At 36.5% G+C, this 15678-nt stretch overlaps 1 protein-coding gene across 1 annotated transcript in view; it reads right to left on the minus strand.

Moving 5' to 3' along the window:
• Nucleotides 1-15678, minus strand: part of MOXD1 (monooxygenase DBH like 1) — a 52627-nt gene that overhangs the window by 21066 nt on the left and 15883 nt on the right. The gene's annotated exons all lie outside the window — the stretch shown is intronic.

The following is a 15678-nucleotide window of genomic DNA, read 5'->3' on the forward strand; positions in this document are numbered from 1 at the left end:
GCAGAGGGAAAAAAAAATACAAACAAAACATATATAAATCCTAAAATTGCACCTATTTATTTTGAACACAAATCCCAGGTACAAGAGCAGGGTAAGAGTTTCTTACCTTATTAAAACATTTTCAGCACAATATTGTCACAGAAATGTATCTCTGTATGTTCTTCAAACCACTAAAGCAATTACGGAAGAGGAAGGACTGGCAGAAGTGCATATCAAGACCACATTTGTTGATATAAATCCACAAAGTACCACTGAAGTCATGCACTTGGGGAGTCTAACTGCTGCTGAATTATGTGTATGTCTTCCAAGAAGTGCACAACCCAAACCACCCACCTCACTGTGCTCAGAAGGCAATGGAAGGGTGCCAACTTGCACTGACATACCAAAGTTTTGTTCTAAAGGCAAAACCAAAATGTTTCGCAAGAAATCTTCTGTACTGTTTTCAGTAATCCCTATTTTAGTTAGCAATACCATTCTCATGAATTACTTTTCCTTGAGAGTAGAAGTATTTTTGAAAAGGCGTTGAGTCAGTTTTCCCATCAGATATAAGGTATAAGAATTAATACTCAACTATGTGGGGCTGATTGACAGAGATTCAGGTGTCCATTTCAGACTGATGTTGTTTCTTTCCTCTGCTTTTTCATGTACATGTGCATTCATCCAAATACTGAAGAATCATATCATGGCACCTTATACATTAAACAGCAGCATATATCACGGAAATGCAGAATTTCCACATAACGTATGGATTAGTCAGGGAGTTGATTATGGAAATGCTATCCCTGTATCTACCAAGAAAAAAATAACAGTTTTGTCCAAACACTTGATAGCTCTGCGTGCTGCTACAAGATCTCAACACCTGCTGTGCTTACAATCACTGCTTCAAAACCGACTTCCTCTCAGAACAATGGGATATCATCAGAATTAGAAACTCACATCCTGTCAGTGATTTCTTAATGTCAGATACCTAAATAAAAACAGCACATCAGAAGACAGTTTTGTTCAGCTCTTTAGTAAAGAAAAAACAAAAAACGAGCAGTCCCTGAGCATCTTTCCAGTGTATCTTCTAGGACATCTCATATTCTTCAGATGCACCAAGAAATAACAAAAAGGAGCAGTGAAGTTAGACCTTTCATACATTTTTATTATAACTTGGTTAGAGAAGTACCAGCTTCTCTCTTTCCTTTTCAACAAATAGAAAAGAAAAAAAAAATAGAAACTACTAGGAGTAGGTCAAAAATCTTATTAAAAATGTAGGAAAATTTCATTAGTAGAAACTGCTCACTTAGGTCACCTTCCTGAAGTTCACAAGCATTGTTTCTGACTGAAATGAGATCTGGAAGACGAGCAAGCCCTGCTGTTGTGCTAAGTTTCCTTTCTCTGACCCAGTGAGTAGATAGCTATAGTTAATCAGTGGAATATCTTCAGCAGAAAATAATATTTAAAACATTTGTCTTACCCCCTATTCTAGTGACTGGAGCAGGGATTTACACATGCCACTTCTACACCCCAGGTGAGTGCTGCCCTACTTACTCAGCTATTTGTCATTGTAGCTTATAGTGTGAGAAGGTTCTTTAAATTGCCACCCTCTTTCTGTCTTTCCACAAGATCATCTGTACAGCTTAGTTTGCTCCAAGCAGAAAAGAAATTCCTAAATCTCACTTTTTTTTTTTTAATAAGCAGAATTCTTGTTTTCTGGCCTGCCTTACAAATAATGATGAAAAACGACAGAGTTCCTCAAACGTAAAGCCAAATCTAATAAACTGCTAAACCATTTAAAGGTACACATAAGTAGTCCCAGATTTAAAATCAGCTGCTAGAGAATGTATCTACAATTAAATATCTCGATCAGGGTAGCCTTGTTTCCGGAGTACTTGCAGCCCCAGTGAGTGATAACACAATTAGTTGGACTCATCTCTACAAGGTTATTACTAATACAAACGGCTCTGTATCAGTCTCCAGCAGACATTCATTTACAAAATGTGTACTGTTTTATGCACACATTCAAAGTTTCCATCTATTTGAATTTTTAAAGCATAAAAGATTTTGGGTTTTGGTAGTATTTTATCCTCAAACCACGGAACTGAAAACTAAGCTAAGGATTACTTTTGCAGTTCTCCAGACACAGCGATGATGACCCCATGCTGTAAGTCACTATAACTGTCTTGTATTCTTGTCTTGGGAAACCATGCTACTTTTATAATATTCATGAAAAGACAGTAACTTACTATGGCAAATTAGGGCAGAGAGAGAAATACAGAAAAAATGTGATAAAAGTTGGCATATTATATAGTAGTCAATAAACTCGACAGATCTAAGGAATTCATTTTTATTGACATCTTGTTTATACATAGGCTTTGTTTACTTTGTACTTGTAGTGTAAGATGACGCTCAAGTGACACTTTCATCCATCAATACCTGAGCAAATCAGAATGTTGTAGTGAAAATGGAAGTCAGCCCTTCATTTTCACCTCCTGTTAGCCAAGGCAGTGAGGGAAAATATCTGAACTTAAAGAGAATATGCATATAACCATCTAAAACACTAGTTTTTCCATTTTACTCTATTCTTTGATGTTGATCTGTTGTGCTTTAATTGTAGCTGCAATGCAAGGAAGAACCAGCTGTCAGGGTTCATCTCTTTGCCATGCCATGAATAAGCCTGCAGAGATAGTGCACTACTGCCAAGGCACCTCAGTGACTTCTCCACCTGCAGGCAAAGTGCATTTTCTGCTTGACATTTCATAACTGCCAGGGGCTCTGTGAACAAAAGCCCTGTGCCCACCAATTGCTGAAAGCATTTGGAACTGTGAAAAATAAGTGGATACCCAAAAATCACCCTCCCCTGCTTTTCATGAAACCTGCAAAAAGAAGCTGCTCTTTTATTATTCATGACAATTTACTTTTTAGATCTTTTCTACCTTTTCTGAAAGCTTGAATGAAACATCTTTCTAACTGAGTACACTGACATACATGAACAAACCCAACTCCCTCTGACAGAGGTAAAAAACAATAGATGTGCTCTACTCACCCACCACATCAAATCAGGGTCCCAAAGAAGGAGATATCAGGCAAAATAAAAACAATGCTTTTTACAACCAAGAAATTATGTGTTATGGTTATGGAGTTTGAGTAGCATAACCGATGCGGCAGGTGGAGAGGTTTTAAGGACCTCCTTGTGTAATTACTGTATCCCTCGGCACTTCTCTTTTGAGTCAGTATTTTTACTGACTTTCATAATACAAAATAACAAATTTTCAATTCATTATCAAGTTAAATTAGTTAAGACTTATGTTTCCCACCGTTCACTTACCAGAAACCGTATTCCAGTCAACATGTCTACAACACATGAACAAAGAATGCCTGCATTACTCAACTTCAACTTCTAATTCCTCTCTTCTCTGTTATCTATTAACCTTTTACCTGTTATACAAATTGAACATAGAACACGTCTTTGTTTCTTAAAAAAAAAAAAAAAAAAGCAGGCAAAAATTCTAACAGAGGCTTGCATCTCAAGCTGATGATAAGCAGGGTCAAGATTCTAATGTAAGACACATTGAAGAGGATGAAAAAGCAAACAGCATTTCTAAGAGCATAATCTAAGTTAGATTTCCTGCAAGGAAAAAAATATCTCCAGAAAGCTGGAAGTCTTTTTTGCTTATTCTCTTCTTTTTCCCTTTTTTAATTTGCTTTGCTTTCTTTGATGTTACAGCTGTGGTTTGTTCTTCGTGCCTGTTTGCATGAATGATGAAAGTCAGTAAACTATCTCCAAAATCTCTCCATAGTGTCCACTTTACAAAATACAGTTCAGTGAACTTAAGAAAACAAAATGCTGAATTTATTTTTGTATATGAAAAATGGCAACAGGTTTTTGGTCTTGTTCCAATGACAATTCTACACAGAAATGTCATTTTAAAAAGTAATTTTATTTTCTCAGGCTCAAAAGCAAGCTCCAACTTATTTTTACATTTCAAAGTGTTCCATTAAATTCTGCTTCCATTAATCTATTACATAATCATATTGTGACTTCTAATCTCCTTTAGCCATATGTACACTAATAAATACCAACCACAGACAATTCTTATCTTTGAATCTACCTGTGATGCCATGTTCATATATTCATAGAGCTAAACTCTCTAAAAATTGATGATAAAGTTGCCTCAACCATACCTGGGCATCAGCTGTTCAGCAGTGGTCAAAACCATGCCAGGAAATGTGCAACAAATTAGAAGGTATGTAATCCTCAACTAAGCCTGAGATACTGAAAATGAGAGAGAGTAGGCTTGTGAAAAGAGCAGATGCATTCAGCCCAGAGTCTTCAACAAACTGACTTCAGCAACACAACTATCAAGCTACTAAGATTTCCTGTTCCCTCTGGAGAACATCATAAAGTACCAAGCATCCTACCATCACCTCTACTAACTGAAAGACACTATGGCATGGCATATTGCCACTGTAAATGTCTGCCTTAGCCTTATATAACACTGTGTGAATGTAGCCTCTGGCAACACAGAGGAAAAACATTTTTCTATCATCTGAAAACTGAGAATAAAAATTTGACACAAGATTTTGTCCTGGCACTGTTATATCTAAGATTGTTTCTAGTCTGTGGTTGGTTATTTTATTGAGATTGCCATGTCCTTGATTAAACTCAGACCAAAAAGTGACGGTTTTGAAACTGAGGGCTGGCTGAGTTTGCTGTAGAGAAATTTTGAAACGGAGGCCAAGGTTTTTCCTCTCTGCTTTCTGTACTCAACTTTGGGAAGAACTACCACCTTTCTACTGATTACTCTGGAATTCGTACTTCTTACACAATGTATACCACGTACATATATTTAAGTAATTGTCCTATTTAGAAAAGTTCAAAATGTCATCAAGATTTTTCCAAATTTTTTTCCCCAAAAATGCAGTCTTGGAAAAAACAAATATTTATCTAAGACATCTCACTGAAGGTTTATGATTTTTCTTCAGAAAAGCAAACATGTAGAAATACTTGGCTCAATAAAGTTGTCTTTTTCGGCAAAAAACTCTGTGTATTCCAGGAAAAAAAAAAAATCTCAATAATAATATGGTTTGATTTTCATATACATTTTCTAGTGTTTTCAAACACTAGTTGCCTTCTGCTTAGCATTCGTTCTTCCACACATCCTAAAGGTGAGCTTGAGCAAAAGCCCAAGAGCTGGAAATGTGCCCTAGAGCTAGGAGAGAAATCTAAGTCCATGACTCCAGGGCAGACCAAGATTTTAACCCCAACAGCTATCTCATGTCAGGAGGAAAGCCTGTCTAGGCCAGCATCATATCTGCAACATTAATCTGCTGCAGACTTTCAGCCGCAAGTTCAGGAATCCTGAGGTCAGACAGGGACCACCCTCCCAGCCCCCAACCCCATCTGTCAGAAAGCATTAATTTAATGTCACAGAGCAGCTAGGGCTGAAAGAGATACCTCAAATGCTCAACAGGCTGCAGTCAAGCATGGGCTAGTTGCCTAACCTTTACTGAGATCAGCCCTATCATCTGCAGCCAAGGGTCTCCTCGTTTTTCTCACTGTACAATTCAGATCTTAAATTCAGTCATTACTAACAAAATCCTTTTCATTCATCTTGATCTGAATTTAAACACTGCTGTTCACGTAAAAAGTTGTATATCTTGGTGAATGACTTGCAGTAGCCTTAGCAAAGCCACAGTTCCTGTTTCACTGGTAGTTTTTTATGTACGAGCGTTATTGCTTATCTTGAACTGTTTTCCAAATATAAAAATATTTATTCAAATTATTTTCACAGCTTTAAGCTGGAGAAAATATTACTAGTGATGCTACTGATATATACGGCTTCTTATATTTTAAGACAAAAGAGATACAAAGAGAAAAAAGCACAGGCAGCAGCAACCATCCCCACCCCCACCTTAATAATGTGATTAGGTAAGGTTTCTTTGGAGGATAGAAATTTTCCAGACCAAAAATAGAGGTTCCATACAAGTTAAGGCATTTAAATTTGCATGATTTGTCCTTAATATATCTGTTCTGTTTTTTTTTTTTTTTCCCCAAAGCAAGATTAAAATACAGGATATAATCCAAAATTGAAATAACAGTGCTGACTTGTTTATTTACTTTATTTAAGTTATATTGTTGGCATTTTAACTGGTTTAAAACACATAAAAATTCTAGCATCAGTGTGGAGAAACAAGTCCTTACCACATGAATGGAAAATCTTATTCAGAGCACAGATATTTCCTGTTCTTGGTGTAAAGAAGAAAGGATTTGTTTACTCAGTGTCTGTGTTGTTCAGTGAAGGCTCTTATTTAAGTTTTATTAGTATACCACATTAAGAACTAATTACCATACTGCAGTTTTAAGCTGCAGAATGTTTATAGAAAGAGAATAAGGCCTTCATGATAAAAGTTACTGTTCCTGTTAGTTGGAGAGGAGGCTGTACCTTTGAATTCACACAATTCCTGCCATTCTCACATATTACCATGATTAAAGAAATGCTAATGATTGCACTGTACAGCTGGAATTTCTATAGGTTAGTATGCAGAACAACTTAAATATTCTAATTAGGAGAAAGGAATCCAACAACACAATAACCATGAAAAACAAAGCATTTTAAAATGAGAATTAGAGATGGATTTAAGGCTCCTTGTTCTCTCTGCCATTAAGTTTATTCCTAAATTCTTATTCCTAATTAATTGCCTGGAATTTTGCCACTCACAAAGAATTCAGATCTGAAAGACACACAGTAATTTCAACTAAATCCAAAAGAAATATGCCTCAAAAGGAATATTCATTAAAAAACTGCTTCCGCCTGAGGAATGTCTGAAGATTTAAGATAACACATTTAGCAACAATTAAAAATCATAACCCTGAGGAGCAATCTGATAAAAAGCTTGGGTCAAGAAAAAACATGTTTCATTCAGTTACGCTTTCCGGCAATGCATTCATTGCACACCTAAGCAGCAGGAACATGGGCAGAGTGGTTGTGGTATTCAGTAGGATTGGAGTCTCTCAGCAAAGCTGATCCACACCAAACAGAACAAATCAGCAATTAATCAGTAACATCATCACCTTCTTGGGAAAACAGTATGATAATAAAATAATATGTAACCAAATACTTTTCAGATCTAAAGCCAAGGTGAATAGTCCATAAAGTCTTTGCATTTATCCCAGATGAACATATAAATATAATTATAAGTAATGCTTGTATTAACTTTTTTGATGAAGTCACTATTAATACACAGTGATGTCTAGCTGTTTCTTTGAGATTAGCGATGGAAAAAGATTTAATTCTACGCACAACTGCAAAAATTTCCCTTTGATCGTAACTTAATAACATCAAACTTTTTCTCTTCCTCCTTGGGAAGCAACAAGAAACTTTACTGAACACAGAATGCATGAGAATTTCCAGCATGTCTGCTTTGTGTAAATACACAGACATAGGTAAACGTGTTTTCTGTGAACAAAATTCTGATTTCTATTCAGAAGAAGTGAAGAAAAGGAAAGAGGAAAGACTTTAAGCATGTGGATACAGAATGAGTTCAGCAGTCACCAGCCTGCACTATTTGGAACCTCAAGTCTACTGAAATGAAAGTAGGGGATAAACTATGCACATCTCCCAACAATGACTTGGCACAGCTTCCTGAGTCAGCACAACACATCTCAGGAACTGTTGCTCATACTGTCTAAAATTTTTATTTAGATGTTTTACATACATACAGACAGACATGAGATGATTTGTAAAATATATGTTGTTGAGTCCTGTGTGAGGTTAAATTATGTCTCCATTAATATCATGAGTTCCACATTTTCTCACCATAATCCAAGTCCTGGTAAAGTTACGAAACAAGTGCCATTTTCAGATGACATGGTCTTTGAAAGTTAAGTAAGAATATTGAAATTATACTCTCATAATTCTCTAGAAACCACAACTGTAACTGGCAGTTTACAAAACAGAAAGACACAGTGTCAGTCTAAGCAACTTTGGAGATAGCAAAGGCAAGGTCACTGAAATGAGGGGTAAGAGAAAGAAGACTAAAGAGCACTCGTTTTTCAATTTACTATAACTCACTTATAACGTATTATTTTCTCAGGTTAGCACTCTGTGTTTGTTTGTTAAATTTTAATTAGGTCAAGATATAAGTTATTTCCGTACCATCTAAAACTTCACGTAAACCATGGTGCAAATGGAAACTGTTAATTTATCTACCTGCAATTCAGTTGTCATCTTTGTCAATTGACGTGCTATGTGGGGACATGGTGGAGTGCTACTGTCTGACTAACTTATTTTTTCACTGTTACTAATGCTCTTTCTTTCTATTTTGCCCCCAGCAATCAATGAATCTATGCTCTGGACATAACTGTAACTGCTGTGTACAGATGTGGAAGCAGGAACGGAGGGGATATCCCAGCATTATTCTCTGAAAACTGAACCAGTAACTAAATCTACATTTGGAGACAGGGAGGTGGGACCTGAAAAGATAACACTTCCTATGGTTAGAACGAAATTTCTTCTCTATATAAATTACACTGGATCAGTTCAGTATGGCCCTACTGAAAATCTGGTTAGGATAATGTTACTACATGACTTATCTGAATTATAAAGTTAACCATAACAGACAGTGTCATAGGACAGAAGTAGATGTGCTCTGTGATCCACCCAGATGCTCACTTCATACTGCATAAGCTCCACCAAGTCAGACTTTGATGCCTGTGAAGCTGCTGTTCTGCCATTTGCACAGAAGATGGCTTACAATTATTCATCAGAGGCTCAGTTTTTCTTGGAAATATTTTATTACCTGCTACAATAAGAAGTGTGGAAAGGATGACTGCAGACAATTGCTAGACAGGATTTTCTTATCTTCTCAGTGTGCTACCTAACCACGTCACTTTAAAACCAAAGCTAAGGATAAGGAAGGAAAAAAGATGCTGCACAAAACATAGTGGGGTACATCAATAGCAATTCTCTACTAAACACCTCAGAAACAGCGGTGGTCTCAGAGAGATTTCACAAATTCAGCACTTTCCTGTTCTGCATTCTCACCTTTAGTCATAGTTAAGGTCCCTTTCATCTAAGACTTATATGCAACCAGAACTGACATAACTTCTAAGTTTCATATAACAGAAAATACATATTTTCCAACTACATGCCTAGTGAATAAATTGCCTTGATGGATGGACGAATATAGTTTTAATTAAGGAGAAAAAAAAAAAAGAAAATGAAAGAAACTTTATTAAATTAACTAGATGTTCATGTTTGTTGATGCCAGAAATGAAATAGATTATTTTTGCATACCAAATATGGAATAACTAATGCAGCAATAAATGCATAGCTTAAGGTTTCCTGTTGCAAAGATACACAAGAGGAATGAAAGAAGACTACCACAAAACAAGAATACATTCCACTAAGAAATAATAAGTTTGGTCTGACAGTAAAATCTGTGGTAATATGTAATTTCATCTTTGATCACAGTATTAATGTATGAAATAATTTTACATATGAAATAATTCAGCAGAATATGAGAGAAGACAGCAGTTTTTTTATTTCCTGAGAGAGATGCTTGGGAAAATTGCATTTTCTAGTCAGTTCAATCACATGTGAGTCTGTAACACTGAAAACCCAACTTAGGGCTTGAAGAGAGCCCTCCACACCAAAGGGCAGAGAGCCTGCAAGCTCTGCAGCATAAGATATCATTTCATTCCCAATCTAATTTACCAAGGCTGAAATTGATTTGCAGGGGAACATATAGGACAACACAGAACATTTGTTTGTTTCAGGCTGCATGATGCAATTTGCTTGAATTATCTATCACATTTAGCAAAACGTAAAAGTTCAAGCCAGAGAACAACAAGCAGTTACTGTCTGGTATCACTCAAGTTAAAAATCAGTGCCCTCATTTAGGTACCGAAGGCTACAAGCTGCCCTTCTGGCTTTCAATCAATCAGTCTCTTAAACTGGAGTCCCTTTGTATTTCCACACTGGGGTCTTTGGTATTACTAGAGCATTCCACTGTCAAAAAGCAAAGTTACCCTTGGCAACAAGTTTTTTTTGGAGTTTTTACTTCCTTATCAGAGATTGCTCTGAAACTGAACATGAAGATTAACTGGCAGCTGCTGGTGTGCTCTAATACAGGCCCTTCTTTAACTGAAAAGAAAGTCCCTTTTCTAAAGGAATCAGAGATGGGAAACCTTGGTGCTTGTATAAAAATATGCCCAATGTAACACTTCAAAACATGCTTAATAATTAGGGTTTTTTTCTGGTTATATGTTTGACCTGTTTTCGCTATTCATATATACTCAGCTCAGTGTCAAAAAATTACATGGAGTTGCAGCTGAGAAAAATCATTTTTTTCCTAAGGGCAAATTGAAAAAAAAAAAAATGTGTTTGTTTTTTTTTTTTTCTCTCATAACAACCCTGACCATTTTGGTGGGACACATCTCTGATTCAGCCATCTGAGAGCTATGTATGTAATACGGGCTGATTCTCTCTTCTTAGTTCGATGGAGAGAGACTGAGTCATAAAGGGGATGTCTGAGCTCATATATTTCAGACATTTACTCTGGAATGACATAAACAGCTATTTTTGCCACTGACTACTAAGGGCATTCAGCAGCTAGCTCAGACCAGTAGATTGGTCAAGTTAGATGTGAGGCAGCCCATCTTCATCACTGGAAATCTTCTGTCTTTAATAACTTTAATTTAATATACATGAGGCAGACTGAAAAGATACCATCAAATCCCCAACATGGAATCCAATAGTTTAAATGCTTACAAAATGCAACCTACTGTCCTCACTGCCAGTTCTGAATGTCCTCTAAAACTGGGCTTTCCATTAAAAATTCTCCTACAGAATCTGAAGTATTTTGTGCTCCTGAGCCTTTTGCCAGTGTTCTTCCACTCCTAATGCTGATTTCAAAAATAAATAAATAAACCAGAAAGTTCAGAACTATAGGGAAATAAGCAGTTCTAAGGGAAAAGGTATGTAGATACACCTAAATGACCCAAGTACTCTATGGCATTTGATACTTTACATAAAGTGTTTTTCCTGTTCTTAACAGTGAAATGCAATGTCAGGCATGTTTTTGTCTATGAGATTATCACTCCTCAAGCCTTGGGAACTACTTTCCCTGAGGAAAATGTAGTCTGTTTCAAAGAAGAAAGTAAAGTGAGAAAACAAAAAGTGCTGAAACTAGCATGGGCATGCTGTACACTGCAGCTGGAAAACTGTAAATTGATTACAGCTCATCTGGAAGGTAGATTATAGGCACTGTTCCCTTACCAGTGGGTAACAGACATTTTCAGAAGTTCACACATCCCATTACACAACATGTCAGGTGCAGGGAAAGACTACAGGTACAGAGAACTTGCAGAAAATCTAGGGACAGTTGAGGATCTGCCACATTTTAAGCTTATTTAAATTGCATTGAGAAAAACAACAATGATAACAAAAAGCAAAAGCAACAAGTCTTAGCAGAGGCAGTAATATTAATAAGTAATATGATTAAGTGAAGCAAATGGAAGACACAGAGTATTGGCACCTAAGGTAAAGATAGCAACAAAAGAGCTGCATCTTTAGAATTACAAGCAGAAACAGCACTAAAAACAGGTTTCAAAAATATAGCAAGAGCTGTATTTACTGAAATACTGAGAAGTGTTTCTTATGAATGTAAAACAAATTTTCATTTTCATGACATTAGTAAACATCTACCTGATGCCAGCTCACGGTTAAGCAAAACACAAACTCAGCAAATAGGCAGAAATAATCAATCACAGACGTGTCAATGCATACATAGGTACATACATCAAAAATACTGAAAAACAGATAGTAAAGGACAAACAAAAATTAAAGCATTTCAGAAGTGAGTGTGCTGCTACTAACATTTTTTTTTCCTTTTTCTTTCTTTCTTTTTTTTTTTTTTTTGACTGGAAGGAAAATGCTAAGGATACTCAAAATGGACCACTGCAGTGCATGCTCCACGGTTAAGTGCCTCTCCCTTCCTAGGTCTCTGCTCCTAGCCCTGCACAGCAATGTTTGTCTGTCTGTCTGTAGGGCTAACCACACCCACAGGAGCTACTCTCCATGCAGCTTGTGCAGGGAGATAGACATCTTTTCATGGGGAGACCAGTACATGGGCATGCCTGTCTGTGTGTCTGTCTGTGTGCCTGTCTCACCCATGGATCCCTCCCTCTCTCCCTCTGAGAAGTCCTCTTGGAGCTGAGGGCCTTCTCCAGGTGCAGTCACTGAATCCAGAAAGCTTTAGCAGTGTGATTAAGAGGCACACTCAGGACCAAGCAAAACAACGTTTACAGAGCACGGCAAAGATCCCAGCAAGAGCTATCCTGAAGCCCATGTCCAAAAAGTGTGGACTAATAAACAGAATGCTTTTTTTTCTAAGAAAGCTGCTTCTGAGAAAGCTCACAGCTAACTTCCATCTGTGAGGAAAATGAAATCCCTGTAGGATAGTAAGCCTGATGTGCATATCACAGCCTGGAGCTCAAAGTAGCAGAACAGGTCAATGCACAACTAGCTGCAGGGGGATTCTGCAGCAGGCAGCAGTGCATAGTGCTACACAAAGGGCTGCCAGTGTCTGCACCTTGGGACCACTCTGGTGCCGTCCTGTAAGGAGCTAATGTGAAGGAAGATGGATGTCAGCTACTACATCCAAGCAGCCCCTTTCATTTTTTCCGTACGTTGTTGTTTTTGATACTGATCTGTTATCCTGATAACTGGTTCTGCTAACACAAACACATATGAAGAGTGAAAACTTTTTTAAGTTTAAGAACTTTCCAAGTAGCCACCTCTCCACCAGGTATGCTGCTTGAAGATGAGGAGTAATGTGTTCCATCAGATTCATAAAAACAAGCTTGCTAGCTGATATCAGTTGCAATCTGAACAGCCCTTATCACTATTATGCCCAGCTATTGAGAAATCATCTTAATTCACTTTATTTCTTAGGAGGCATAAAGTCCTTATAACCAGCTTTGTGAGTTGTTTCTCTAGGAGTTCCTGAAGGCACCAGATCTCATAGCAGAAAGCACTGCAGAGACACGTAGGAAGATGCAGTCTCTTCCCTAGGGAAGAAGTTGCAGAGCTATGAAACAAAGGAAGATTTAAAAGAGCCATCCTGAATCTGGCTGAGTGCCCCATTATCATACTGAGGCTGTTCTCCATTGGAAAATATAGCAGAAGGAGAAGTTACTCAGCCACGTCCTCATTCCACCTATGAGATGAATGTAAGATTACAATCTTATCTCCTGCAGAATTTACATGTCATGTAGTGCTTGATCAAGAACAGTCAATGAAAATATTCTGTTTCACATTACCTGAGGTTCTTGGAAAGTAGCGTGAATATTATGTAGAGAAAGAAAACATGTAAGAACTTACATAATTTATTTTCTATTGATTTTGAGATATTGTGCTAGTTATTTATTTATCTTCTGCTAAGGGAAAAGCCCACTCCTTCAAAACCTACTCCAACAAGTCCTTTGATGCAATCATAGCTCACCCCTGTGAGCACTGGGGTAAAGGACTGTGCCAAAGCTCCCTGGAAAGCAAAGGCAGCACTTTGGGAAATCTGCAAAACAGCTTCTCCCTGCTCAGAGAGTCACTCTGCTCAGTGTTTGCTTTTTCTTTCTTTTTACTTTTTTTTTTTTTTTTTTTTTTTCCCCTCCACATGAAGAACATCAACACCAAAAACGTGAAAGAGGAAAAGGACAGAAAAGGAAAACAATGTGATCCTGGCACCCACACTATCCAGAATCAGAAGTATCTCATGAGTTCTGCATGGAGTGCTCTAATTGTCCTCCTGGTACATGCTTTACTATTCAGTTTCATGATCTCCACAATTGTTTAATGACAGTAATCACGCCAAAGTGAGGAATAAAAAATTGAAGATTTTCAGTTGGAAAAGTGAAAGCTCCTAATCCAAACCACTGTAGATACATCCTAAGACCAAGCATCATCACTTCAACTAGCTAATATACCATTAGCTTGTAGACATTTTTAAATGCTTTGAAGACATTCTGCCTAACAGCAAAAGGGAAGTTAAAAATACTTTTTAATTCAGAATCTGGCATTCATTAACTAGGGACAACTGCCCTCTTGGCTTGAAGTCTTAGCCTCTACCCTGGCTGCTAAGTCTAACTTTTTCCTAAGTTATTTGCCATCATTAAAGTCTTGTGCTTTCCTGAGGAAACTGACATTTAAAAAAATACATTACTATGAAAAATAAAGAAATTTGCAAGACGAAAGGAATGAGAGAAAACAGTTGAACAAGATGAAAAAAAAAAGAAGTCCAATTGTGGTTGTTAAACCTATTTGAGAATCCAGTAGATTTATACATAAGCTGCTGCTGGCATGCATTGCTCAGCAAAAGCTGAACTGCAGTGTTCCACAAAATCATCATGGAGCACAGAAATGGCTAAAGCCACTTGTACAAAACTTCTGTAGACTGAATTATATCAGAGATGAATTTGTACTATTTTAACTTTTTTTCCACCTGTCAGATGAGTAGATTTGTATGAAAGTGACATTACAGACAAAATGGAATCAAGAATCAGCATCTACATAGTTATTTAGGGTCAAATAATTCATCTGCCTTTTCCTTTGTGAAATTCCATCTTTGTTGCACAGATAATGCAAGTACCCATAAGCCCAATCCTTAGTCTGTCAATAGGCTTTAGGAAATGTTTAATTAGTACATATGAGTACATAAATACAATTTCACAAAAACCCTTTAAGATCTACAGAAGTTACATATATATGTATGTATATATATATAAATGTATATATATACAAATGCATATATTTACATATAAGTTTATATATATCTATATATATAAAAGTCACAAAATACAAGCTGTCTTTTCAATATATGAAAAGATATGCTAAGAAGTGTTTCTATGTTAATGCTTCTTTTTTCTATAATCATTCTTCTCTTTCTAACCAAATCTGCTGGCTTTTCTGTAGTTGGAAAATTGCTGGGGATTCTAATCTCATTTTAACCTTAAAGCAAACAAATTGCTTATTTCAAACTTATTTCAAACTGTGATTCTTATAAGTTACAATATGCATTATACGTTATAGTAAAAACATATTAAACTTCTTAAAAATTAATCAATCTATTATCTCTGAATTAAAAAGATGTTTTGTCTTCAAGTACTGTTTTGTTTTGTTTTTTAAAGAGTGTCTGCATGCATGGGTAGTCAGGCAAAACATTTAAAAATACATTCAGTAAATATAAATAATAAATAATTCCAGAAAACACAACAGCTTGCATATATATAGTCCACCAAATATAACATGGAAATCATTATTCCAATATTTCCAACTTCTAAGCTCTCTCACTTGAGAGCAGAAAACAAGGACTTACATCATATATACCTGATTACAAGTAAAATCTGTCTTTCATTCTGTGCAACTACCTGTCACAGTTTCCAAATGCAATTAATGTATCTGAAGGTGGAAATTTTGACCTTTATTCTGATAAACTGAGGAAACCCACAATATTTCAGAATAAATATGAGTATTTCTCAGACATACACTAATGATCACACATCAAATTATCTGAGTTAAATTAAAATTTCAGTTCTACTCAATTCGTTAGAGAAGTATGACTGACAATAACAAATAATAAAATTGAATACATTAATGAGTTCAAAGAAACACAAAAATGAGGGCCACGATTAAGCTG

This window comes from Lagopus leucura, unplaced genomic scaffold (genome assembly GCF_019238085.1).
Source record: "Lagopus leucura isolate 7727_CA_CO unplaced genomic scaffold, USGS_WTPT01 Super-Scaffold_73, whole genome shotgun sequence".
NCBI lineage: Eukaryota > Metazoa > Chordata > Aves > Galliformes > Phasianidae > Lagopus > Lagopus leucura.